Source organism: Mauremys reevesii, unplaced genomic scaffold, assembly GCF_016161935.1.
Source record: "Mauremys reevesii isolate NIE-2019 unplaced genomic scaffold, ASM1616193v1 Contig4, whole genome shotgun sequence".
Lineage (NCBI taxonomy): Eukaryota > Metazoa > Chordata > Testudines > Geoemydidae > Mauremys > Mauremys reevesii.
The window spans coordinates 1,595,077-1,619,391 of NW_024100851.1; the positions used below are offsets into that span (position 1 = coordinate 1,595,077).

The window sequence follows — 24,315 nt, forward strand, 5'->3', positions numbered from 1 at the left end:
GGAGGCTCTTACCTTCTAAACTGGGATGGCTGTTTTCTAGTAAAATCAGGAAAAGGAAAGGAGAAAACTCTAAAGAGGTTCCTCCTGGCGCTCATGTACCTGAACCCGAATACTCTCTCTGTCCTCAAAGAGAGAACTGGAGAAGGAGACTTGCTGAAGCAAAGCCACAGGGGTCTCTGAGGTTTCCCTGGCCCCTCGCCCCTGTCCTGCCTGGCTGATGTCAGCATCTCTCTGTGAAGTCACCACCTCCCCACCACCTTTGACCAATAGTCTGAGGTCCTGCAAAAGGCCTTTGTGATGTCACTGCCACACCCCTCCCTTGCTGTGCTAATGTCCTGCCCCTGCCCAGGCACTTTGGAGGTTTGAGCTACTCCCTGTGGATCACCCCACTCAAGGAGCGTTCGTTCTAGGCAGCAAGCCGGCTAGACAGGAAAACATCAGACACTTCTCCCAATGCTACACTCAGTTTTTCAGAAATTAGTCGACTTTATGGCCAGAAGAGACCATTAGAGCATCTAATCTGACCCCCTGCATATCACAGGCCTCCTATATGACACAATAGCTACTTTTGGGGCAAATACATTCTAGAAAGGCATCTAGTCTTCATTAAATGACATCAGGAGATGGCAAATCCATCACTTTCCTTGATAGCTTGTTCCTGTAGTGAATCATCCTGGCTGCTGAATATTTGTGTCTTATTTGTAATATGAATTTGTCTCTTTTCACCTTCCAGCCATTGGGTCTTGTTATACCGTTCTCTGCTATATTAAAGAGCCCTTTCATACCCAATCTTTTCTCTCCATTAAGGCCTTTCAACACTTCAATGAAGTGTTTCAATCTTCTTTTGATAAGCAAAACAGGTTGAGCTCGTTCAATAGCTCAGTAGAAGGCATTTTTCTCCAGCCCTCAGAACATTTGTTGGCTCTTTCATTATCAGACTTCTCAACTGCAGCTGGATGTGGTTCTTGTTCATCTGCACAGCACAGCTCCTGGAGAGGAGGGATCTGCAAATGTACATTCGTATGATACCTTTGTTTAATTGATGAAAACATAAACTGGACACTTAGAGGATTGGAACTGATTTCAGCTGATGGACAGCTTTGCTAGGTTTTTATGCACTTGAACAGCAAAATGTTGAGTGTTTACATTCATATCAAGCACCCCCGTATAGAGGAGCCCCTGAACATAATGGAGAATGGAAATGAAAATGTTTTCCTTTTTTTAAAAAAAGAAAAAAGGTTATAAGAGAACACAGGAGTTTGACCAAGTACCACTGTGAGCAGCAAGAAGCACTCTATCACTGAGCTATACCCCCGTGACAACAGGAATATAGAATTGTGATCTCCAGGACTTTGCAGGATAGACCCTGCTTCATCGAGCTCCTTTGCCATTCCCAAACCACAGGTGGTTTTAAAAATGGGGTTTGATTAAACTTCTTAAATGTGGCAAACACCACAGCTTGCACACCCACCGATATAGCTTCTCCCACTGACAGAGCTGCCACCTCTTGGGAAGTGGATTAACTACACCCACAGGAAAACTCTCTCCCCTCTGCCCCTCACCTGCCTAAGGCTCTGGGAGGGAGTTTGGGTGGGGGGAGGAGGTCTAGGGTGCAGGCCCTGGGCTGGGGCTGGGGATTGGGGTGCAGGAGGGGTGCAGGCTCTGGAGGGAGTTTGGGTGCAGAAGGGGTGAGAGGTTGGGCTCTGGGAGGGAGTTTGGGTTGGGGAGGGGGTCTGGGCTGCAGGCTCTGGGATGGAGTTTGGGTGCTGGGTGCAGGCTCTGGGCTGGGGCAGGAGGAAGGGGGAACAGGAGTAGGGGTGGGGTTGTGGGCTGTGGGAGGAAGATTGGGGGTAGGCGGGAGGGGGTGTGTGGGAAGGGGTGGGGGTGCAGGCTCAGGAAGGGGTCAGGGTGTGGCGCTTACCTGGGGCTCCAAGGCAGGGCAGGCTGGGGGGCCTCCGTGTGCTGCTGCCCCCAGGCATCACCCCCACAGTGTCCCATTGGCTGCAGGGGCTCGGGACAGGGGCAGCGCGTGGAGGCACAGACCCACCCCACCCTGCCATGCGGAGGGGCCGGCAGCCACTGGAGTGAGCAGGCAGATGACTGGAAGGGTTTTCCAATCCCTGTAATAGCTACATGAACAGAACAATTCTTCCTTTTCTTTAGCACTATCTAACCAGGGCTTAGGTCACCTTAACTCTATGGGTTGGGGGTGGGTTTCACACTCTAAGAGACGTCACGCTGCCAGTTCAGTGCCCAGCGTACACCAGCCCTTAGATCCCTCTTGGCATTTCAATGCAGACACTGACCTGTGAGAGGAAAACATCAGCTCACAAACACAGAGACTGAATTCCCCACATTTTATCTCTCTGCACTTTCCAGAAAGTCACAAAATTCAATTCATTCTTGCTAGGACAGAGAAAACATAAGTGACACTAAGTTTTTGACTTGGGTAAATAAAACTAAGTGTTTAATTAATATAGTAAAAAAATCTGTCCTGATTCCTCTAACTAACACCACAGTGTGAAATAGGAACAGAGACAAATCTTGTCAGTGACGACTAATTTCACAAATGATCTTCCCATTATTAATTTCCACGCTGCCCCCATTGGAGGTCTGGGCATCTCCAGTGTCATTGCTCTGCGTTCACCTTCCCCTAGAATTGTTCTCAGACATTCGCCTTCCTCTGCAGCATGGGGCTCGGGTCACTTGCTGGAGGATTCCCTGCACCTTGAGGTCTTTAAGCCACGATTTGAGGCCTTCAATAACTCAGACATAGGTTAGGGGTTTGTTACAGGAGTGGGTGGGTGAGATTCTGTGGCCTGCCTTGTGCAGGAGGTCAGACTAGATGATCATAATGGTCCCTTCTGACCTTAAGTCTATGAATCTATTTATCTTTTCCCAAATTTGGAAAATTGTGCAGTTCAGAATGTGAATAGTGACCCCGTCTCCTTCCAGCACCTGCTCTACATTGCTCCACAGCAGCTTCTCCCCCTGCAGAGTCACCCCAGCACTGCAGCGCAGCAGCCCAGGGTTCAGCAGGGGCCCCTGGCAAGGACAGTGGGTGCAGCTAACAGCCCGGTGTGCCTGGCCGTGAGGCAGCTGTAAAAAAGCAACCCACCCCCCCCAGAAGTACAGAGACTGAATTTCCCAACTGTAACATCATGACCCCCTGTAGAAAGCCACAGGTGTCAGTTGTATTGTCACAGGGAGATGCAAAAATCAAGTGACACCAATTTTTAAGTCGAGGAGATAGTTATTAACCTCACAAAAATACACTAAAGATCCCTCAACATAACACCTGAAGGTGAAATATGACCAGAGACAAACCTTGTCAGCAAAGGCTCATTTCCCAAACGATCCTCAAAATGTTACTACCGGTAATTCCCACCCCTCCTCCACAGGAGCTCTGTGCAGTGTCACTGTTCTGCAGGCAGCTTCCCATTCAATGCTGTTGTGGGACATTCCCAGGCCTGCAAATGTACCAACGACAGAATTTGAAGAGCAAACCTGGCTCCTCGCCCCAGGCGGGATTTGAGTGTTTTGTCCCTGTCACTTAGTCTTTGTCAATAGTACAGATGCCAGGGGCAGGACTCCAGGCTCTGCTTGAGGGATCCTGGCACAGGGGCTGGGGGGGAGAAAGGATTGTAGATTCTCACCTGACCTCTGGAGAGGAGGTAATAATTGAAGGGGGCATTTTTGACTCCTCCCCTTCTCAGTGTCCCAGGGCTGGAATTCTGGAATATATGTATTCTGTCTGCAAACACCCCTCCCCCGGCCCCCGGGGCGGGCTGCAGCGCTCGCTGGGGCTGTCTCCAGTGGCTGAAGTTGCCTCCATCTCTACTTTACCTGGGGGGTGTGGGGGAGACAAAGAGAGGAGATGGTCCCAGGGTGTGAAAGCAAAATTAGGGGGCTGGGAAAGAAGGACTGTTTGGAAAGGTGGGTTTTTTGCGAGGGGATGGGAGGTCAGTCTTGTATTGGACCAGCTTCCGGTTGGGAGAGAGCGAGAGAGCGAGAAGCAAAATGTAAGCTGTGCTCTTTCCCCAGCAGCAGGTGGGCCACGTCGTCTCTCTGCTGGCCTGGCTTCCCGGGACGGGACCCGGCTACCACTACAGGGCAGGCAAGAGAGGCGGCCCGGGCAGGCAGGGGGCGGGGCCCGAGCGGAGGGGCGGAGCCGCGTGAGCGGGTATGCAGATCTGTGTGCGAGCAGAGCATTGTGGGAGCGGACGCAGGCTGCCAGGCAGGGCCCGACTTTGGCACCGGGAGCTCGGCGTGGAGAAGGGAGGGGCTCCGGGGGACGCGTCGGGGCAGCTGTCGGCAGTGGGGGCCGGTGGGGGCGAGGCCGGCAGTCGGTCCGCCCCGTGTGTTATAAGTGCAGGGCGAGCGAGGGCAGGCGGCGGCCAGGCAGCAGGAACTCATACTTACCTGGCAGGGGAAATACCATGATCACAAAGCAGCAAAGAATCCTGTGGCACCTTATAGACTAACAGACGTTTTGCAGCATGAGCTTTCGTGGGTGAATACCCACTTCTTCGGATGCAAGCAGTGGAAATTTCCAGGGGCAGGTGTATATATAAGGAAGCAAGAAGCAAGCTAGAGATAACGAGGTTAGATCAATCAGGGAGGATGAGGCCCTGTTCCAGCAGCTGAGCTGTGAAAACCAAGGGAGGAGAAACTGGTTCTGTAATTGGCAAGCCATTCACAGTCTTTGTTTAGTCCTGAGCTGATGGTGTTAAATTTACAGATGAACTGGAGCTCAGCAGTTTCTCTTTGAAGTTTGGTCCTAAAGTTTTTTTGCTGCAGGATGGCCGCCTTAAAATCTGCTATTGTGTGGCCAGGGAGGTTGAAGTGTTCTCCTACAGGTTTTTGTATATTGCCATTCCTAATGTCTGATTTGTGTCCATTTATCCTTTTCCTTAAAGACTGTCCAGTTTGGCCTATGTACATAGCAGAGGGGCATTGCTGGCATATGATGGTATATATTACATTGGTGGACGTGCAGGTGAATGAACCGGTGATGGTGTGGCTGATCTGGTTAGGTCCTGTGATGGTGTTGCTGGTGTAGATATGTGGGCAGAGTTGGCATCGAGGTTTGTTGCATGGGTTGGTTCCTGAGCTAGAGTTACTATGGTGCGGTGTGCAGTTGCTGGTGAGAATATGCTTCAGGTTGGCAGGTTGTCTGTGGGCGAGGACTGGCCTGCCACCCAAGGCCTGTGAAAGTGTGGGATCATTGTCCAGGATGGGTTGTAGATCCCTGATGATGTGTTGGAGGGGTTTGAGCTGGGGACTGTATGTGATGGCCAGTGGAGTCCTGTTGGTTTCTTTCTTGGGTTTGTCTTGCAGTAGGAGGCTTCTGGGTACACATCTGGCTCTGTTGATCTGTTTCCTTATTTCCTCGTGTGGGTACTGTAGTCTTGAGAATGCTTGGTGGAGATTTTCTAGGTGTTGGTCTCTGTCTGCGGGTTAGAGCAGATACGGTTGTACCTCAGTGCTTGGCTGTAGACAATGGATCTTGTGGTGTGCCCAGGATGGAAGCTGGAGGCATGAAGGTAGGCATAGCGGTCGGTAGGTTTTTGGTATAGGGTGGTGTTAATGTGACCACCACTTATTTGCACCGTGGTGTCTAGGAAGTGGACCTCCCGTGTAGATAGGTCCAGGCTGAGGTTGATGGAGGGGTGGAAGCTGTTGAAATCATGGTGGAATTTTTCCAGAGTCTCCTTCCCATGGGTCCAGATGATGAAGATGTCATCAATGTAGCGTAGGTAGAGAAGGGGCGTGAGTGGACGGGAGCTGAGGAAGCATTGTTCCAGGTCGGCCATAAAAATATTGGCATATTGTGGGGCCATGCGGGTGCCCATAGCGGTGCCACTGATCTGGAGATATATATTGTCATTAATTTTGAAATAGTTGTGTGTGAGGATAAAGGCACAGAGCTCAGCAACCAGTTGTGCTGTGGCATCATCAGGGATACTGTTCCTGACAGCTCGTATTCCATCAGTGTGTGGGATGTTTGTGTAGAGAGCCTCTACATCCATAGTGGCTAGGATGGTGTTTTCTGGAAGGTCACCAATGCATTGTAGTTTCCTCAGGAAATCAGTGGTGTCACGGAGATAGCTGGGAGTGCTGGTAACATAGGGTCTGAGTAGAGAGTCCACATATCCAGACAGTCCTTCAGTGAGAGTTCCAATGCCAGAGATGATGGGGCGTCCAGGATTTCCGGGTTTGTGGATCTTGGGTAGTAGATAGAATAACCCTGGTCGGGGTTCTAAGGGTATGTTGATTTGTTCCGGTGTTAGTGTAGGGAGTGTCCTGAGTAGATGGTGCAGTTTCTTAGTGTATTCCTCAGTGGGATCTAAGGGAAGTAGCCTGTAAAATTTGGTATTGGAGAGTTGTCTGGCGGCCTCCTTTTGGTAGTCAGACCTGTTCATGATGACAACAGCACCTCCTTTATCAACCTCTTTGATTATAATGTCAGGATGGTTTCTCAGGCTGTGGATGGCATTGCGTTCTGCACGACTTAGGTTGTGAGGCAAGCGATGTTGTTTTTCCACAATTTCTGCCTGTGCACGTTGGCGGAAGCATTCAATGTATAGGTCCAGACTGTCATTTTGACCCTCAGGAGGAGTCCCTGTGGAGTTCTTCTTCTTGTGCTGTTGGTGGGAGGGTAACTGTTTATCAGTGCGCTGTTCAGTGTTGTCCTGGAAGTATTCTTTGAGTCGGAGACGGCGAAAGTAGGCTTCCAGATCGCCGCAGAACTGTATCATGTTGGTGGGGGTGGCAGGGCAGAAAGAGAGTCCCCGAGATAGGACAGACTGTTCTTCTGGGCTGAGTGTGTGGCTGGATAGATTGACGATATTGCTCGGTGGGTTAGGGGTATCACGGTTGTGGCCCCATGTGGCAGGTAGGAGTTTAGACAGCTTACAGTCCTTTTTCCTTTGTAGAGAGGTGAAGTGAGTGATGTAGATCTCCTGTCTTATTTTAGTGAAGTCTGTTTGTATGGAAGTTTGGTTATTGATGATCACAAAGGTGGTTTTCCCAGGATGAGGCTCATCCATTGCACTGTGGGTGTGCTGACCCCTGCGATTTCCCCAAATGCGGGAAACTCAACTGCATAGTTTGTGGTAGTGGGGGACTGCGTTCGCGCTCTCCCTTGGTGATTGGTTTGAACAACAGAAAACCGACAGTGGGCTGCTTAGGCTTAGTGCACCCACCCCACCCCCCAAAAATACAAAAAAAACAAACAAAAAAATCCCATCTCCCCAACAGACCCAGAATCTGGAAAGCATTTGTCCCTCATACTGTTGAAAAGACTCACAGCAGAAAGAAGGAGTCCAGCTTCTTAAATAACTCTCTAGCAAGAAAAAGAAGAACCTCTCACATCTATAGACTCACAAAACACTTCCAAGAAACTGTAAAGAAAGAAAAACACCCAGATTTTTCTGCTACTTCAAAAAACATCTGCTTTAAAGAAAGTATCACAGTTCAACTCTTTTCTGCTTTTCTAACCAGAAGGTTCTCCTCTAAAGGAGATACACCGATCCTGGAAGCACTGCAATACCAGATCAATGCATAGGGCAGACAAAGCAAGCTTCTGTTCTAACCCCCCCTGCTTCAAAAATCAAGTTAATATACAGTCCTCACATCAAGGATGTAGCAGAGATTAAACTGATAAGAACAGACACAACACTTTGATCTGAGCTCCAAGGAGCCCAAAAACAATACTCACATTCTGCTATGCACGCACACCCCTGCGCCCACCCATTTCGACCTCACCAGGACGAGCTCCCAGAACCGCAACAACCACCACAACTCGGGAACTCTACCTGAGAATCACTTCCCCAAAATGACTCCAGTGGAAGACTTCGAAGCAAGAACCCTTAACACACAATTCTGTTCAAAGACAGACAAGTCTTGCAGACGCCTTCCTCTCCCTGGTTTCCCCTCTATACTCCTAATTTCCATAAGCCACCCACTGACCTGGACTACCAATCTCTCACTGTTAACTCTTACAGCAAAACAGGGTAAAGAAAGCCTATGCAGGCGCTATTCCACAGCCCCGAGGCTCTTTTCTGCTCCTTCCCACAGAACTAGCTCAAACAGACAGTCAATTGCATCAAAGCAATTCCTTGCCATTTGGGGCATTGGTGCCCCTTAGTCCCTCTGAGGTGATCGGCTGGTTCCTTCTGGCCTGAAACGCTAGGAATCTGACTCAAAGGGCCACAGCCTTCCTCTTCTTCTGCGCCTATGAACTAGCACTCATCTGGGCAAAACGTTGACCGTTTCCTAAGTTAAAACACTGGTGTTTTCCCCACAGGAAAGGGATGGACAATTTCTCTCCTGTGGGAAGACGAGGGAAACCATGCAATCACCTTCTGGAAGGTATATTAAGGAGGGCGGCGGAAGAGCCCTCACGGACTAGACTAAGAAAGCAGCTCTTGAACTGACCTTCCAACAATGACAAACTAAAATCTGCAAGAGCAGCCTTTCAACTCAGGGGCCCAATAAGAAGCCGTTACCAATAACTAACCAAAGAGTTACAAATGACTCCAAACCAGACACTTTTAGGAAAAACCAAACGTTAACACAAACAACAACGCATTTCTTTGCTGCTCTTCCACCGTGATACTCTCCTCCACCGTTCCTCCCAAAAACATACAAAACCAAAGAGCCAGTAGAATGCACATCACAAAACAGTCCCCTGCTAGCTAGGAAACAATCTCACTAACATGAGAATCTTAAAGTAAATAAACCATTTTCAGAGCTCTGAGCTTTTTTCATATACTATAGATAAGCTTCAGCCAGTGACACCAGTTCAGGTAGCCCCCTTCTGTTTTTCTCACAGCAGGCAACAGCCTTGCCAAAGCAAAGCCTTAAAAAATTGGGTACAAACTCATAAACATTCCTCTCCACGGAAAAATGCAAAGGGAAATAGGCTGGCCAGGGGCATGAGGACAATGGCCCAGACAAAGGGGGAGGGACTTGGTCCAGGGGTGGAGGAAGACAGAAAAAGGGACAGGCATGGGATTGGCTTCCTGTCTTTTTTCCTTTGCTCAGCATTTTACCTGTGACTGTAATGGGGAGACTTGAGAAATACCTGTGATGCTGGTGAGGTAGGTGGCTGCCCCGAGAGCACAGAGCTGAGCATTTTCCAGTGGGTTGCTGTCTACACTCTCAGCGCCCGGCCATGATTGTATAGTGGTTAGTGTTCTACGCTCTGGCCGCAGCAGCCTAGGTTCGAATCCGGGTCACGGCATTGCTTTTTGGTGGGGAGGGGCTATGCTGCAGCACGCCTCGTGGCTCAGTCTGATGGCGTCCGTTTGCAAAGAGAGCCATCAGCCGGTCCTTAGTTTCTGCTTGGTAAAGGCAAGTCAGTGGGGTCCATTGGTCAGAAAAAGAGTCCCAGGACTTCTTGCTGGGCATCAGGGTCCAAAAGCAACACATTACCTACTGGAAAGGGCTGTGTTTCGAATGTCCATCCAGTGTGCGTTGAAGGGAAGGATCTGCGTGCCTGGGAAGCTGCGTCCCTCCAGAGGCGCTTGAGAACCCAAAGGGGCCATGGGTGAGTTTGCGATGAGGTGAGTGTGAAGTGTGGAAGGGGGAGGGTGGCAAGAGGAGGTTTTGAGAGGAAAAAAGGTGCTGCTGAGCTGGTAGGTGAGGGTAAGGTCCCAGGCGGGTGTTGTGTGAGGAGCTGTGTAGGCCCGAAAAGGCGTTGTGCTGGGCAAGGGCAGGTGAGGAGGGCCAGGGCTTTTCCCAGGGCTATTACTGCAGCCAAAGCCTTTGGGAAGCAGAAGAGGGCCATCTCGCTAGAGGGTTAAATTCACAACTCTTTCAACTCCCAGAGCCCTTCTACAGCACAGATGATTTGTATACACCTTCACCGTGAGCCAAATTGGCAGGTTTCCGGGAGCCCTGTGAGTCCGATGTTGTTTTAGTCTCCCTGCTGATTTATTAGGAGAATAAAAGATGGACACCAGAACTGAGGCAGACTACGGACACCGCATTCTGAGAAAACAATGGTGAACCTCCAACTCCAGCAGTGTGGGCCACATAGACAAGTAACCAGCACCCACAATCTTTACAAGCTTTTTTCCAAAATAACTCATCTTTTGGAAAAATAGGTTGAGCCTTTTTGACAATCTGGCTAAAGATTTTAGTGCCTAACTGGGAGCCTAGTTCTTCTGCAAATCTGGCCCTAGCGGTGGGTGTGAGACCTTCTGAAAATTCTGGCCAATGTGTCTGGAAGCTCCAAGAAGCATCGCAACTTTGAGCATTTACTAGAACAGGATGAACAAAACCTTCCTTCCTTGACCTACAATCACCTTGATTCCAGGTTGAGGTTTCAAGAGAATTGATTTGATTCTTAGATGCAATGCGAAACAAACACCCTCCTGTAGACATTGGAAGGGGGAGGCAGAAATGGATCTGCCACTAAATCACGTTGCCTTTCATCAGTAGCCACCTGAGCAAGAGGGTAACCACTGGCCTAGAGGTGAAAGGCCCATAGCCCATGCTCAGAAGCCTTCAGCGGCTAGATCTTAGGAATGGAAAAGCTTAATGATCTTTCTCCGGGGTCTTACTTCCAAAGACTTGTATATAGCGCTGGGTGAAAGGTTTTTGGATGAATATTATATTTAGTGAAATATTTTGGTGGACCCAAAATGATTGTTTGGTTTGGTTTGGTTTCACCAAGAAAAGTGAAAAGAAAAGAAAAAGATCTTGGGTCAAAGTGCAATGTTGTTCTAATTTAGGTTAGGCTCGGTAAGAAGGAAAAACTAAATTGTTTGCACAAGTAAGTGTATTTGTGTAAAGGGTGCAGAGGCTGGGCTTTAAGGGGCAGATAGCCATATTGTAGTAGTTGGAAGCTTTGCTTTCCCCATGGCCTCTAAAGAGTTTCCGAGCATTCTGAAGGAGGCCAGGAAGTTGCATTCCTCTGGTTGAACTCCAAGCGAGGAAGGCAAGGTAGACTTTTGTTGAAGAGAATAATTCCCTGACCAGGAATCGAACCCGGGCCGTGGCGGTGAAAGCACCAAATCATAACCACTAGACCACCAGGGAGATGACAGTTGTGGGGGTTGGGCATAACTTTCTAGGCCTACTTTCTGTCCAACTGAGGCCATTCGTTCATCTTCAAAGGAGGTTAACACAAGCTCTGAGCTCTTTGTTTCCTTACGGTTCCCTTCCTATTTTTAGCACTGATATGAAAAAGAAACGGAAAACATATTAAGACAATTTCCAGTATTGTTATACATTGAGGCCATGTCTTTTTTTTTAAAAAAAACAGTTTTGTTGCTATCTTGTTTTACTCTCCATGGGCTTACAGAAATGTATGAGGGATGAATAAGATGTGGTGGAATCGTCAGCCTTAAGCAATCTCCATCCCAATGAAGAGGGCTGGTGGAGGATTTGAGAAAGAAGCAGTTATCTCAACTACTGAGCGCTGGCGAAGATATAGAAATAAGTAGAGAAGCTCTAGATGGCTGCTCAGGGGGAGGGGGGCAATCAGCTTCTGAAAGGTTATTTTTTCCCTCTCTTGCCTGGGCTAGAAGAGACTCAACTCTCTTAGGACCATGGAATTGTCAATGTGTCTTGTCTTCATGATGTACTAAAGGTCCGAGACCGCCTCAGCTGGTTGAGAGGACAAAGAGTGGATTCCGTTTATGCTCTGAGACTCTAAGGAAGAGAGTGATGTCGAAGAGTGCAAGATGCAACGCCCAACGTGGGGCTTGAACCCACGACCCTGAGATTAAGAGTCTCATGCTCTACCGACTGAGCTAGTCGGGCTAGGCCTCAAGGGGTAGCAAAGGCACAGACAGTGCAAAAGAAGAGCGAAGGAAGTTTCTTTGCGTGCTGAGATTCGTTTCCTGACATTTGCCTTCTTTCCTGGTTCCTTCGCTCTCCAGCTAGCAAACAGGGCCCGTTCCAAGGCTAGTTAGATGCTGGTGTCTAGACCAGAGAAGTGGGAAAATCATCTAGCAGCTGCTCAGAGAAACCTGGGTGGGAGGGTGGAATTTAGGATTCTCCCAGCAGGAGGAGGTGCTGTTTTTCAGAAAAAGCTTCTCAGCGCCCAAAGAGGGCAGAGAAGACAGGTCCCCGCCGGCCGCCAGACACATCTTTTCGCAGGGAATCAGAACCCCCTGGGGTAAAACTCTTCCAAGGATGTGCGGCTCCAGGAATGTCAGAGAAGGGAAGGACTGTTTGCTTTAGGAGGTGGGTGCGGGAACCTGCAGGTCCTTAGGTCCCTCCAGCGTCCGATGAAAGCATTTGGGGGGAAGGGGCCGGGATAGACAAAGACAGGAAAGACGGGCTTGCGGCTCCTGTGCAAACACCATGTTGCCAGCGGTCCAAGAGAAGCGGGTGGGGGTTCGAGCATTTTGGCTGCTTCCTGAGGCGGAACTCACAACCTGGCAATGCTCAGAGCTCCGTTCCTCGGGAGTTTTCTTTGTGTTGGTCTTGTGATGCTGAGGGAGGAAGCTGAAGCATCATTTGAGTTTGTTTCAGTGCCTTCGGTTGGGCTAAGGTTGTGACCCATTCATATATATAGTATCAACTATATACACTAACTATACTACAAACGAATAAAGTTAACTACAACTATATAAATCTGAACTATATATACAAGAATTAACGAGAGAAACTACGAGTAGCTAGGGAAGTGGAGGTCAGCTAAGCCGCGCTCCACTGTTCCAACGACCGACACGGGCAGTAAGAAGGAACTGAGGGGCGGGTGGGTCAGCAGTGGTATATATCTGGCGCTATAGCGGCGCCACTCCAGGGGGCACCCATCCGACCCACCGAGTGTTGCTTGGGTAAAAATCTTCCGACGAACGTGCACACGGCGTGCGCACACCTAACTGGAATGCATATGAGCAATCACTCGAAGAAGAACTCCTTCTTTCTTGTATATTGCAAAGAAACCTGGTGTTATTTTTCACCAAGGAAGCTGGTAGATGTTTGAACACAAAGTATTGCAGCTTGGGAACAATCCCCCAGAAATGGCATCTTCCCCCCCTCCACCCCGGAGCTTCCCTGCCTGAACGTAAAGAGTGCGCAGCGCGCGTCTCTCTCCCTTGCTGCTGCTGCTGCCGCCGCCTAAGGGCTACAGCATAAGAGCAGTGCTAGCTGCTGTAGCACCTCAGGAGGGAGGGGACCCTGCCATTTTTGGCAGCCCTCCTCTCCCGCTACCTGGAGGAGACACGAAGGGGACTTCCGGCCAGGAGACGGACTTCACTCACCTTAGCAACTGCTGGGGCTTCTGTGAGTGTTTGACCCTATGATTCCGCCCCTGCCCCTGCCCCTGCCCCATGCTGGGGAAGGGGCAGCCCCATCCCCCATCCACAGTGAAGTTATGGTGAGGGGCAGCAACATGGAAGGCCACCTGTGATGGCAACCCCCCCATCCAGTACCCATCATAGAGGAGGTGAGTGAGCTTTCTGGACCTGAGAGGGGCCCTACGAGCATGTGCAGTGACTGTGGTGCAGAGTGAGTGTGCTGTGGGGGCAGAGGGGCAGAGGAGGGGTCCCTCCCCTGGAGCTTGCTGCTGCCAGTGGTGGTGATGGGGAGTCCTCTCTGGCCCTAGCCCTGGGGCAGCCTGTCTGCACCCCAAGTTCCTCAGCCCTGCCCCACCCCAAAGCCTGCACTCCCAGCACCGAGCACACTCCTGCACTGTGAACCTCTCATCCCCAGCCCCACCCCAGAACCCTCACCTGAGGGGAAAAACATGCAACTTAAATTTGGTGGTCAGTTTGGAGTATCATTTTGTTTAGCACGATACTTGACTATTTTACACCCCTTCAAAGTATGTAACTGGTCGTATACAGGTGTTACGAAGTGGGAATGTGCTTAATGTTTTCTCTGAATACTGTCTGTGTGCCTCAGTTTCCCCAATGCATTTCTTAAGGCTCTAGATGGTGGGATAAGGGGGTGTGATTGTTGTAAAGCCCTAGAGGGCCAGTGTGATGCCGTCTGCACAGAGAATGGCCGAAACCCTGTCTCCAGGCAACTGATGGCCTGAGCCCCTCCCCTGCAAAGGTGCCAGCTGAAGGTGTTGGAGTCAAAGAGATCAGGTGAGCAGAGAGGAGTGGGGGCTGGAGGGGGTTTGGGAGTCTGGAGCTGGCTGGGGACCAGGCGTGAAGTGCAGACAAGGGGGGTCTGGCTCACTGCCCCCAGAATGGACCCGGCCTAGGGGTCCGCTTCACTGTACCTACAAGCTCTGTTTTACACCCTGTTCCTGTCATCAAATAAATCTCTGTGTTACTGGCTGGCTGAGAGTCACGTCTGACTGCAAAGTGGGGGGGCGGGACCCTCTGGCTTCCCCAGGACCCCACCTGGGCGGGCTCACTGTGGGAAGCGCACGGAGGGGCAGAGGATGCTGAATGCTCCAAGGAGAGACCCAGGAAGGTGAAGCCGTGTGAGCTTCTTGCCCAGAAAAAGTCTGCTCCGAGGGAGAGGAGGCTCCCCAAAGTCCTGCCTGGCTTGGTGGGGAGCAGCTCCAGAGCATCGCCCAGGGACTCCGTGACACCCGGTACCCACCACAGGGAAGGCGAGTGGGCTTTCTGGACCTGAGAGAGTCCCTAGGAGCATGTGCAGTGACTGTGGCGCAGAGTGAGTGTGCTGCGGGAGGTGGGGATGATGGGTCCCTCCTCTGGAGCTTGCGGCTGCCGGTAACAGGGAGGGGGGTCCTCTCTGGCCCTAGCCCTGGGGCAGCCTGTCTGCATCCCAAGTTCCTTATCCCCAGCCCTGCCCCACCCCAGTCCCAGCACCCCCAGCCCAGAGCACCCACCAGCACAGTGAACCCCACAAACCCCCCCCCACCCCCGAGCCCACACCGGAGGGGAAAAAAAAGCAACATAAAATTGGTGGTCAGGTTGGAGTATCATTTTGTTTAGCACAATACTTGACTATTTTACACCCCTTTAAAGTGTATAACTAGTTGTATACAGGTGTTACAAAGTGGGGCTGTTCTTAATGTTTTCTCTGAATACAGTGTGGGTGCCTCAGTTTCCCCTGTGCATTTCTCAAGGATCTAGATGGTGGGATAAGGGGGTGTGATTGTTGTAGAGCCCTAGAGTGCTAGTGTGATGCCGTCTGCACAGAGAATGGCTGAAACCCTGTCTCCTGGATACTGATGGCCTGGGCCGCTCTCCTGCAAGGTGCCAACTGAAGGTGTTGGAGAACAGAGAGATCGGGTGGCCTCCTAATGCCTGGAAAAGAGACAAAGGCCAGAGGAGGGAGTGTCAGTGCCTGTGCAGACTTCCGGGAAGCGCACGGTGTGGAAGGGGATGCTGGGATGCTTTGGAACAACTCCATACAAAGCCAGTCAGGACTCTGGGGGAGCCTCCTCTCTCGGAGCAGACTGTCTCCAGTGCAGGAAGCTTACACCTTCCTGGGTCTGACCTCGGAGCATTCAGCCCTTCCACACTGTGCGCCTTACGCAGCCAGTCTGCCCAGGCAGGTCCTGGGGCAACCAGAGGTCCCTGCACCCCCAACTCCACAGTCAGACGTGACTCTCAGCCAGACAGTAAAACAGAAGGTTTATTAGATGACGGGAACACAGTTTAAACAGAGCTTGTTGGTACAGAAAACAGGACCCCTCAGTCAGGCCCATCTTGTGGGGTGGGGAGCCCAGAGCCAAGTTCTGTGTCTCTCCCCATTTCCCCAGCCAGCTCCAAACTGACACTCCCTCCTCTGGCCTCTGTGTCTCTTCTGGACAAGGAGGCCACCTGATCTCTTTGTCCCCAACACCTTCAGTTGGCATCTTGCAGGAAACTGAGGCACCCACACAGTATTCAGAGAAAACATTAAGAACATTCCCACTGTGTCACAACAGGTGCAACAAAATATAATACCATATATTGAAGTAGGCAAGTGCCGCTTCTGACTTTCCACTTTTAATTGACCCTTGTAATCTTGTGGCACTGACGCGTTGTAGCTTCATTTTATATCGGCTTACAGGGCGGGAGCGGGGGGGCCCCACCATTTTGGGAGCCCCCAAAAATTATACGAACCGGTCGCCGAGGGGCGGGCAGGGGGGTGTCTGGCAGGCGAGGAGAAGGTGAAAGGAGGCGAGTGGTGGGGACTGACTAGGAGGGACGCAGCAAGCCAGCGGGGGGCTAGGGGGTGAAGCGGGGTGTGAGGGGGGGGCCCAGCAGGGAGGGGGCAGGTCCTATTTTACTGCTGTGATCTGGTCACCCCATGTGCAGTTTCTTCCTGCCCCCACCGAACCTTGTTTCGATGGGGCGGAGCTGGGGAAGGAGGGTTTGTTTCCACGGGGCCGGGCGGCGCTGGGGGGGGAAGAAGGGGGCAATTTTATATTAATAAGGAAATGTTTTATAAATTTTAATAAAATAAACATTAGTGAAGAAAATCAGTTGTACAACTATCAAAACAAATTATTTTCCTGATATGAAAGTGCAAATCAGCTAATTAATATATGATGCAATGTATGTAATAGATAATTTTGTTATTATTTATATAGTCATGGAAAGTAAATAATACATGGAAGAAATGAAAGGGGTTTTTTTTAAGTGTTTTTTTGTTTTAGTCATCCCTGCCGGGGCCCCATCGAAACTGATCGAATTGGGCCCCGCACTTCCTGAAGCCGCCCTGACAATGAGGCTAATCATCTAGTGGAACAAGCTCCGCAAGGGACGTGGTTAATTCCCCATCACTGCTCTGTGTAAATGAAGACTGCAGCTCTTGCTGCAAGACACCTGGTGTGTGGGTGTCCCTGTTCCCCCTTCAGAACCTCTGGTACATGGTGCTTCCCTCCTCCCAGTTCAAGATCCCCATCATGTGGATGCTCCCATCCAGGATCTCTGGTGGGTGTCTCTGTCCCCCACCCCATGAACTAGCTCCAGTGTGTGGTTTCCCCTGCCTGCCCCCATCCGGGATCTGTGGGTGTCTCTGTTCCCCTTTTCAAGATCCGTGTTGCAGGGGGGCATCCCTCCCCCCACGTCAGACTCCCCATCGTGTCGGTGCTCCCATCCCCCCTTCCAGGCTCTGCGGGGTGTGTGTGTGTGTCTAAAAAGAGACTGTGTCTCACTGTCTTGCCCAGGCTACACTGCAGGGGCTATTCACAGGTGCGATCCCACTACTGATCAGCACAGGAGATTTGACCTGCTCTGTTTCCAACCTGGGCCGGTTCACCCCTGCTTAGGCAACCTGGAGACCCCAAACTCCCCCGGGATCACCATATTGATGCTGAACTTAGTGCGGACACCCGATCAGCACAGCCCCGAACTCCTGAGCTCAAGCGATCCGCCAGCCTCAGCCTCCCCAGGAGCTGGGATCACAGGCACCAGCCACAGAGCCTGGCTTGTTTTTCAGCCTCGCAGCTGGAGCTTTAAACTCTGCTTGTGAGCTCTGTGCCTTGGCCAGACGGGGACAGCCTGGAACTGGGAAATGCTTCTGCTCCCCCCGCCCCCGTCTCATGTCGAGCTGCAGGCGCCGCTGTCCTGCTAGGTAAGATCCCGGATGTTTCGGTGCCCCCTTCCCCCGCCCAGGTGTCCGGGTACCTCTGCCCCCCCTACAGAATCCTGGATGTGTGGGTGTCCGTCCCTCTGCAGAGGATCCCGGAGTGTGGATGCCCTTGTCCCCCCCTACAACATCCTGGGTGTGTGTGTGCCACTCTCCCACCCGTAGATCTCTGGTGGGTGGGTCCCCAGAGTGTGAGTGCTCCCATCCCCCGATACAGGCTGGGGGGGTTATAACTGGCTCTCTCTGTCCTGCCCAGGCGGTGCTACAGCAGCTGTTCATAGGGGCAGCAGCCCCACTGTCACCCTGCAGCTTTAACCTGCTCCAGGGGTGACCTGCTTCACCCTCCTGTGGGAGCCCGGGGACCCCGAACTGCCCAGAATCACCTGATTGATGCCGAGCTTAGCACAGACACCGGCTCAACATGGCAGGGTGCTGCCCTGAGCCCTGACAATCAGCTTCCCTCCGCCTCCTGCTGCACAGCGAGGATCCGACACGAGAGGCTTTGTGCCCAGTTTGTTCAGGAGCGTCCCAGGCTCCAGCTGTAAATTCTGCTGGTCAGTTCTAACCTTTGGCCACACGGGGGCGGCACTAACGGTCCCATCTAAACGCTGTTTGCGTTCGGCCCTTCGGATCGCAGATTGTAACCCGCGGGCAGATCTCTGAGTGCAGCCAAATCCCTCCCCAAACTGAACATTGAAGCAGCAGCTCCCGTTGGAAAGATCAGGATTTTTGCCTTTAAAAACAAGGGAAATGTCCACAGCGAGAGACTGAAGAAGCTCAATTGATTTCATTGACTCCATGAATGTTCCTCTGTGTCCCCCTAAGAGTCATGCCCCACATTTTGGGGACCACTGAACCCTACTCGTTAATCAGGGGCTAGTGATGCCAAAGCCCAGGGGAAGGGACAACAAGTGCAGGGCCCCCAGCACTGGAGCCATGTGAAGGGGCTGCAGGAGAGGAGCAATGGGTGGTGGCCCAGGGAATTAAGGGCAAAGGGGGCACAGGAGGGGCAGGAGTTAGGGGTGAAGGAGGTGCAAGGGGTGGGAGTGCAGGAGCTAGCGGTTAAGGGGGAGTGGGGATCGTCCAGGGGCAATGGGGAAGTGCCAAAGTACAAGCTTTGCCCAGGGCACCATTTCCCCTAATGCTGGTCTGAGCAAACAATTGGAAATGACCCTTCAGTGAGACCAGAACCATCGTGTAGAAAAGCCCCTTTGTTAAGTGGTGGTGGCTGAGGGCTTAGGGAGCTGGGTTAGAAAACAACAGGCATTTGTCTGTGGAGGTTTGATTCTTGCCTGCTAGGCAAGGCTGGTGTGTGGTGTCTCCACGGCTGTACTTCCAGTGTCTGATCTGCCACAGGGAGCCAAGTCTAGACATACTCAGAGGCTCTATGCCAGGGTTCCTCAAACTTCCTTTCACTACAACCCCTTTTTGCCAAAAAAAACCCCCAAAAACTTACTACCTGACCCTAGAAAGACACACCAAGCCCCTCTACACTGAGCACAGGCAGAGGAGACAAAGCCTGAGCCCTGCCCCAGTTGGGGGAGGGCAAAACCAGAGCTTGAGGGATTCAGCCCTGGGTGGTGGGGCTCAGACTTTTGGTTTCAGCCCCAGGCACCAAGAAGTCTAATGCCAGCCCTGGCGACCCCATTAAAACAGGGTTATGACCCACTTTGGGGTCTTGCCCCACAGTTTGAGAACCACTGCTCTATGCTGAGGGGAGAGAGTTTTCCTGGGGGTGTAGTTAATCCACTTCCCAAGAGGTGGCAGCTATGTCAGTGGGAGAAGCTATATCGGTGGGTGTGCAAGCTGTGGTGTTTACCACATTTAAGAAGTTTAATCAAACCCCATTTTTAAAACCACCTGTGGTCTGGGAATGGCAAAGGAGCTCGATGAATCAGGGTTTGTCCTTCAAAGTCCTGGACATCACAATTCCATACTCCTGTTGTCATTGGGGATATTGCTCAGTGTTAGAGTGCTTAACTGCAGTTCAAATAGTCCTCAGTTCAAACCCCCGTGTTCTCTTATAACCTTCCTTCTTTTTTTTAAAAAAGTTAAACATTTTCATTTCCATTCTCCATTCTGTTCAGGGGCTCCTCTATACAGGAGTGCTTGATAACAATGTAAACACTCAACATTTTGCTGTCCAAATGCACAAAAACCTAGCAAAGCTGTCCATCAGCTGAAATCAGTTCCAATCCTCTAAGTGTCTAGTTTATGTTTTCATCAGTTAAACAAAGGTATCATACGAATGTACATTTGCAGATCCCTCTTCTCCAGGAGCTGTGTTGTGCAGAAGAAGAAGAACCACATCCAGCTGCAGTTCAGGAGTCTGATGACCAAAGAGCCAAAAAGTGTTCTCAGGGCTGGAGAAAAATGCCGTCTAGTGAGCTATTGAATGAGCTCAACCTGTTTAGCTTATCAAAAGAAGATTGAAAGGTGACTTCATTGAAGTGTTGAAGGGCCTTAATGGAGACAAAAGATTGGGTATTAAAGGGCTTTTTAATTGAGGAGAGAAAGGCATAACAAGAGCTTGTGGCTGGAAGGTGAAAAGAAACAAATTCATATTAGAAATAAGACACAAATATTCAACAGCAAGGATGATTCACCACAGGAACAAGCTACCAAGGAAAGTAGTGGATTCTCCATCTCCTGATGTCATTTAATGAAGACTAGATGCCTTTCTGGAATGTGTTTGCCCCAAAAGTAGCTCTGGTGTCATACAGGAGGCCTGTGATATGCAGGGGGTCAGATTAGATGCTCTAATGGTCTCTTCTGGCCATAAAGTCGACTAATTTCTGAAAAACTGAGGGTAGCATTGGGAGCAGCGTCTGATGTTTTCCTGTCTAGCCGGCTTGCTTCCTAGAAGGAACACTCCTTGAGTGGGTGATCCACAGGGAGTAGCTCAAACCTCCAAAGTGCCTGGCCAGGGGCAGGACATTAGCACAGCAAGGGAGGGGTGTGGCAGTGACATCACAAAGGCTTTTTGCAGGACCTCAGGCTATTGGTCAAAGGTGGTGGGGAGGTGGTGACCTCACAGAGAGATGCTGACATCAGCCAGGCAGGACAGGGGTGAGGGGCCAGGGAAACCTCAGAGACCCCTGTGGCTTTGCTTCAGCAAGTCTCCTTCTCCAGGTCTCTCTTTGAGGACTGAGAGAGTATTCGGGTTCACGGACGTGAGCGCCAGGAGGAAGCTTTTTCGAGTTTTCTCCTTCCCTTTTCCTGATTTTAGTAGAAAACAGCCATCCCTGTTTAGAAGGTTGAAGCCTCCTCGAGGTTTGAAACCTGTTCAGTCTGATCCATCTGGTGACAGTTGAATTCTAGGCATGGAAAACACGAACTTAAGGAGGCAGAATTTTATTCCGCACCTGGGATTTTGTCCCTTTGAATCACTGGGATCATTAGGGTTTGTCCTTTTGGTTTCACCTTTTCCTCCATCCATCCCTCCCTCCTTTCTCTTTGTCTCTTGCTTCTTTTGTCCTTTCTCCTGTTCCCCTCCCAGCACCAGGAGGGGTGTGCGTATGTGTCTCAGGGGAGTGCTCGGCAGCTCCCACTGTGGGAGGTCCACCCGAAAATGTGGGGCTGAAATAGTGCTCAGGCAGTGATCCCCACCGGTGACCTGGGCCATCCTTTGGGCGAGAACCCTCAGCCTGCCGTCCTCAGTCTCTAACCTGATTGGCTGAGCAGGGGGTTATTGACAGGGAGGAGACTCAGGTCCTTGTTGTTCTCTTTGAAGCCCAAGGAAATAAGTCAGAACCAGTCATATGTTCGATGAATTTTGCTGCTCTTCTGCATTAATGGTCTCTGAGCAGTTCATGATTCTCTCTAACATTGCAGTTCTCCTCAAATACTTGCTGAATATTTATTGTGCACTGTTGTTGGTCTGGAGCTCATCCGAGAGCACTTTATTCAGGTCATTCAGTGTTTGAAATTCACGATCTGATGGTTAGTTTCAAAATCAGGGCTCTTGGGTCCTATTCCCAACTCTGCCACTGACTGACTGTGTGACCTAAGACAAGTCAATTCTCCTTTCTCAGCCTTAGCTTCTTCCTCTTTCAAGTAGGGATAATAATAATCCGCTCCTACCTACCTCACGTACAGTGTGGGGATGGGTGGGGATCCATTGGAGTGTCACTAGGAGTAGTGCATAATATGCGGTGTCCTATCACGTTTACTCACAGCAGATAATACTCACATAATAGAATAGCTGAAATAGTCTATTTGATTTGTATTTTTTATTTTGAAATTGTTAAGAGCAGCAATTACTTAGCTCAGACTGAAGCATCTTATCTAATGTTTGAGATCTAAGTGTCTCCTCTTTGTGTGCGACGAGACAGTTTAACACACTGTGACAAACAGGAGATGCTTTTGTTTTGCAACAAAATATTTTTGCAAAGAACTTTCATCCCACTTGTTTTGATTTCGAGAAACAAACTGGTTTAGTCTGAAGGGGATTTTCTGACAGAAATGGTTTCAATGAAATTTCCCCACCATCTCGATTCCTGGGCTCTATCCCTTTCTCTGGGTTTTTTTTTGTCCATTAGAACAGGAGTCAGGACTGTTGGCTTCTCTTTCTGGCTCTGCCACCACCTTGCTGTGTAGGCCCTTGGGAAGGTCACTTCCCTTCTTTGTACTTCAGGCTTCTCCCCATCTGTCCAATGAGAACAGGGACAGTTCTCGAACTCTGGGCAGTCATTTTCGGCGGGGCCCCAGCAGGGATAACTAAAAATTTATAAGACTTTCATTCCTTAGGAACCGGTTCCCTATAAAAAGTTCTGATTTAAGGGATGTGCCACAGTATGTATTTTTTGTACCAATAGTGTTACCATGCGTCTGTATTTTCCCAGGAGGAATTTTTAAATTTTTTAATTTTAAAAATTCCTCCCAGACAGTGATTTAAGAACCAAAAAGCCTGACATGTCCAGGAAAATACAGATGTATGTTAACCGTACCTAAAGTTATTTTTTAAAAAGATGGGCCTGAACCAGAAATGAGCTCCATTTCACATGTGTGGGTCCCCGCCACTCCCTGGGGGTGTGCTAGGGTGACCAGATGTCCCGATTTTATAGGGACAGTCCCAATTTTTGGGACTTTTTCTTATATAGGATCCTAATAACCCCCACCCCCATCCCGATTTTTCACACTTGCTGTCTGGTCACCCTACGGTGTGCACATGTGGGGTCCCAGCTGCTCCCTGCCCCCCTCACTGAAGCAGGTGTGCAGGGTTACTGCCCTGGGAACTGCAGGGCACCAGTGGACATGGGGCTGGCTGGAGGCAGGGCAGGGGGTGCGGGGCCGGTGGTGTAGGGCTGGTGCGGGCAGGGGGGTGTGGGGAGCTGGCTGGCTTCAGGCAGAGATGCAGGAGGTACGACAGGGGTTGGCTGGAGACAGGGCACGGGGTGCAGGGCTGGCTGCAGGGGGTGCGGGGCTGGTGCAGGCAGGGTGTGCAGCAGGGGCTGGCTGTGAGCAGGAGGTGCAGAGCTGGCTGGAGACGGGCTGGCTGCAGGCAGGGGGTGTGGGGCTGGCTGGAGGCAGGGGCTGGTGCAGGCAGGGCAGGGGATGTGGGGCTGGCTGTGGCCAGGGGCTGGTGCAGGCAGGGCAGGAGGTGCAGGGCTGGCTGGAGGCAGGGACTGTCTGTGGGCAGGGGGTGTGGGGCTGGCTGGAGGCAGGGGCTGGTGCAGGCAGGGCAGGGGGTGTGGGGCTGGCTGGAGGCAGGGGCTGGTGCAGGCAGGGCAGGGGGTGAGGGGCTGGCTGCAGGCAGGGGGTGCGGGTACAGAGGGTACAGCCCACCCTGTACGGTAAGTGCCCCCTCCTCCCTCCCTCAGCACCGGGGTAGCAGCAGCAGCCCGGGGCTTGGGGGCTATTTAAATGGCCCGGGCGTCCCCTGCTTCCACTGCCCCGGCCCTGTAAATAGCTGAGGGAGCCCTGGGGAAGCGGGGGGGCTCTGGGGGCTATTTAAAGGGCCGGGGTGGTAGAAGCAATGGGAACCCTGGACTTTTAAAATAGCCCCCAGCCCCCCGCAGCCCTACCCCAGCCCCATCCCAGCCCCTGCTGGAAGCCCCAGGCCCTTTAAATTGCCCCCTGAGGAAGCCGGGCCACCCTGGTACAGCACCAGCTCTTGCCAGTACGCAGTACCAGGGCTTGGGCACGGGGCCCTCTTAGGGGTGGGGCCCGATTCAGGGGAATCAGGAGAATCGGCCTAAAGCTGGCCCTGTGTGGGGGTGGGGTGGGGTGGGGCAGGACTTGGTCCCATTCTGGGCACCACCAAAAATTGTACAAACCTGCCTCCCCTGTCCAGCCCAACCTTCTGCTGATGCACCTCAGCCCACACCCGTGCAGGGTTTGAAGCTTCCATTGCTTAAATTCCAGGACACTGAGGGATTTCGGCTCCCCTTTGCCCAGAGGGAACTTCACCCCACTCCCAGCCAGGTTCTTGTCCATGGGATCACTGTAGGGGGGCTGGGTCCCGCTGGGTCTTTTCTCTCTCTGTGACAGGCCAGGGTGCAATAACTGGGGCATCTGAGCACCCAGGACCTTCTGTGGGGCTGCCATTCCCCTTCCCCTTCTGTGGTCTCGTCTGTCATTGACTCCAGACTCTTTTCTATCCATCGTCAGCACCGTCCCAAGCCAGCTGCACTCACCTCAAAAAGACAGTGTCCCCTGTTGGGTGTGAATCACTGACCTCTCTCCTCCCTGAGCACTGACTGCCCCTCTGTTTCCTGGCCTCTCAGTCTGTGCAGATGGGACCTTTCCCTCCAGTGCTGGAGGATTCGCCCTTCTCATCTACCCTTGTCCCAAGCAGCACAGCGGGTGGGAATCTTACATGTACTGAGGAGACTTAGGAGC

General features: G+C 51.4%; 4 non-coding genes across 4 annotated transcripts; 1 reads left to right on the plus strand and 3 right to left on the minus strand.

Moving 5' to 3' along the window:
* The first annotated feature begins 6,985 nt into the window (after positions 1-6,985).
* Positions 6,986-7,150, plus strand: LOC120393941. Its single transcript, XR_005592167.1, has one exon. It is a non-coding gene; the product is annotated as a U1 spliceosomal RNA (small nuclear RNA).
* A 371-nt stretch (positions 7,151-7,521) lies between these two features.
* On the minus strand, positions 7,522-7,717 carry LOC120393948. Its single transcript, XR_005592173.1, has one exon. It is a non-coding gene; the product is annotated as a U2 spliceosomal RNA (small nuclear RNA).
* A 3,263-nt stretch (positions 7,718-10,980) lies between these two features.
* Positions 10,981-11,052, minus strand: TRNAE-UUC. The gene has a single exon. It is a non-coding gene; the product is annotated as a tRNA-Glu (tRNA).
* Positions 11,053-11,705: 653 nt separating this feature from the next.
* Positions 11,706-11,778, minus strand: TRNAK-CUU. The gene has a single exon. It is a non-coding gene; the product is annotated as a tRNA-Lys (tRNA).
* Positions 11,779-24,315: the final 12,537 nt, after the last annotated feature.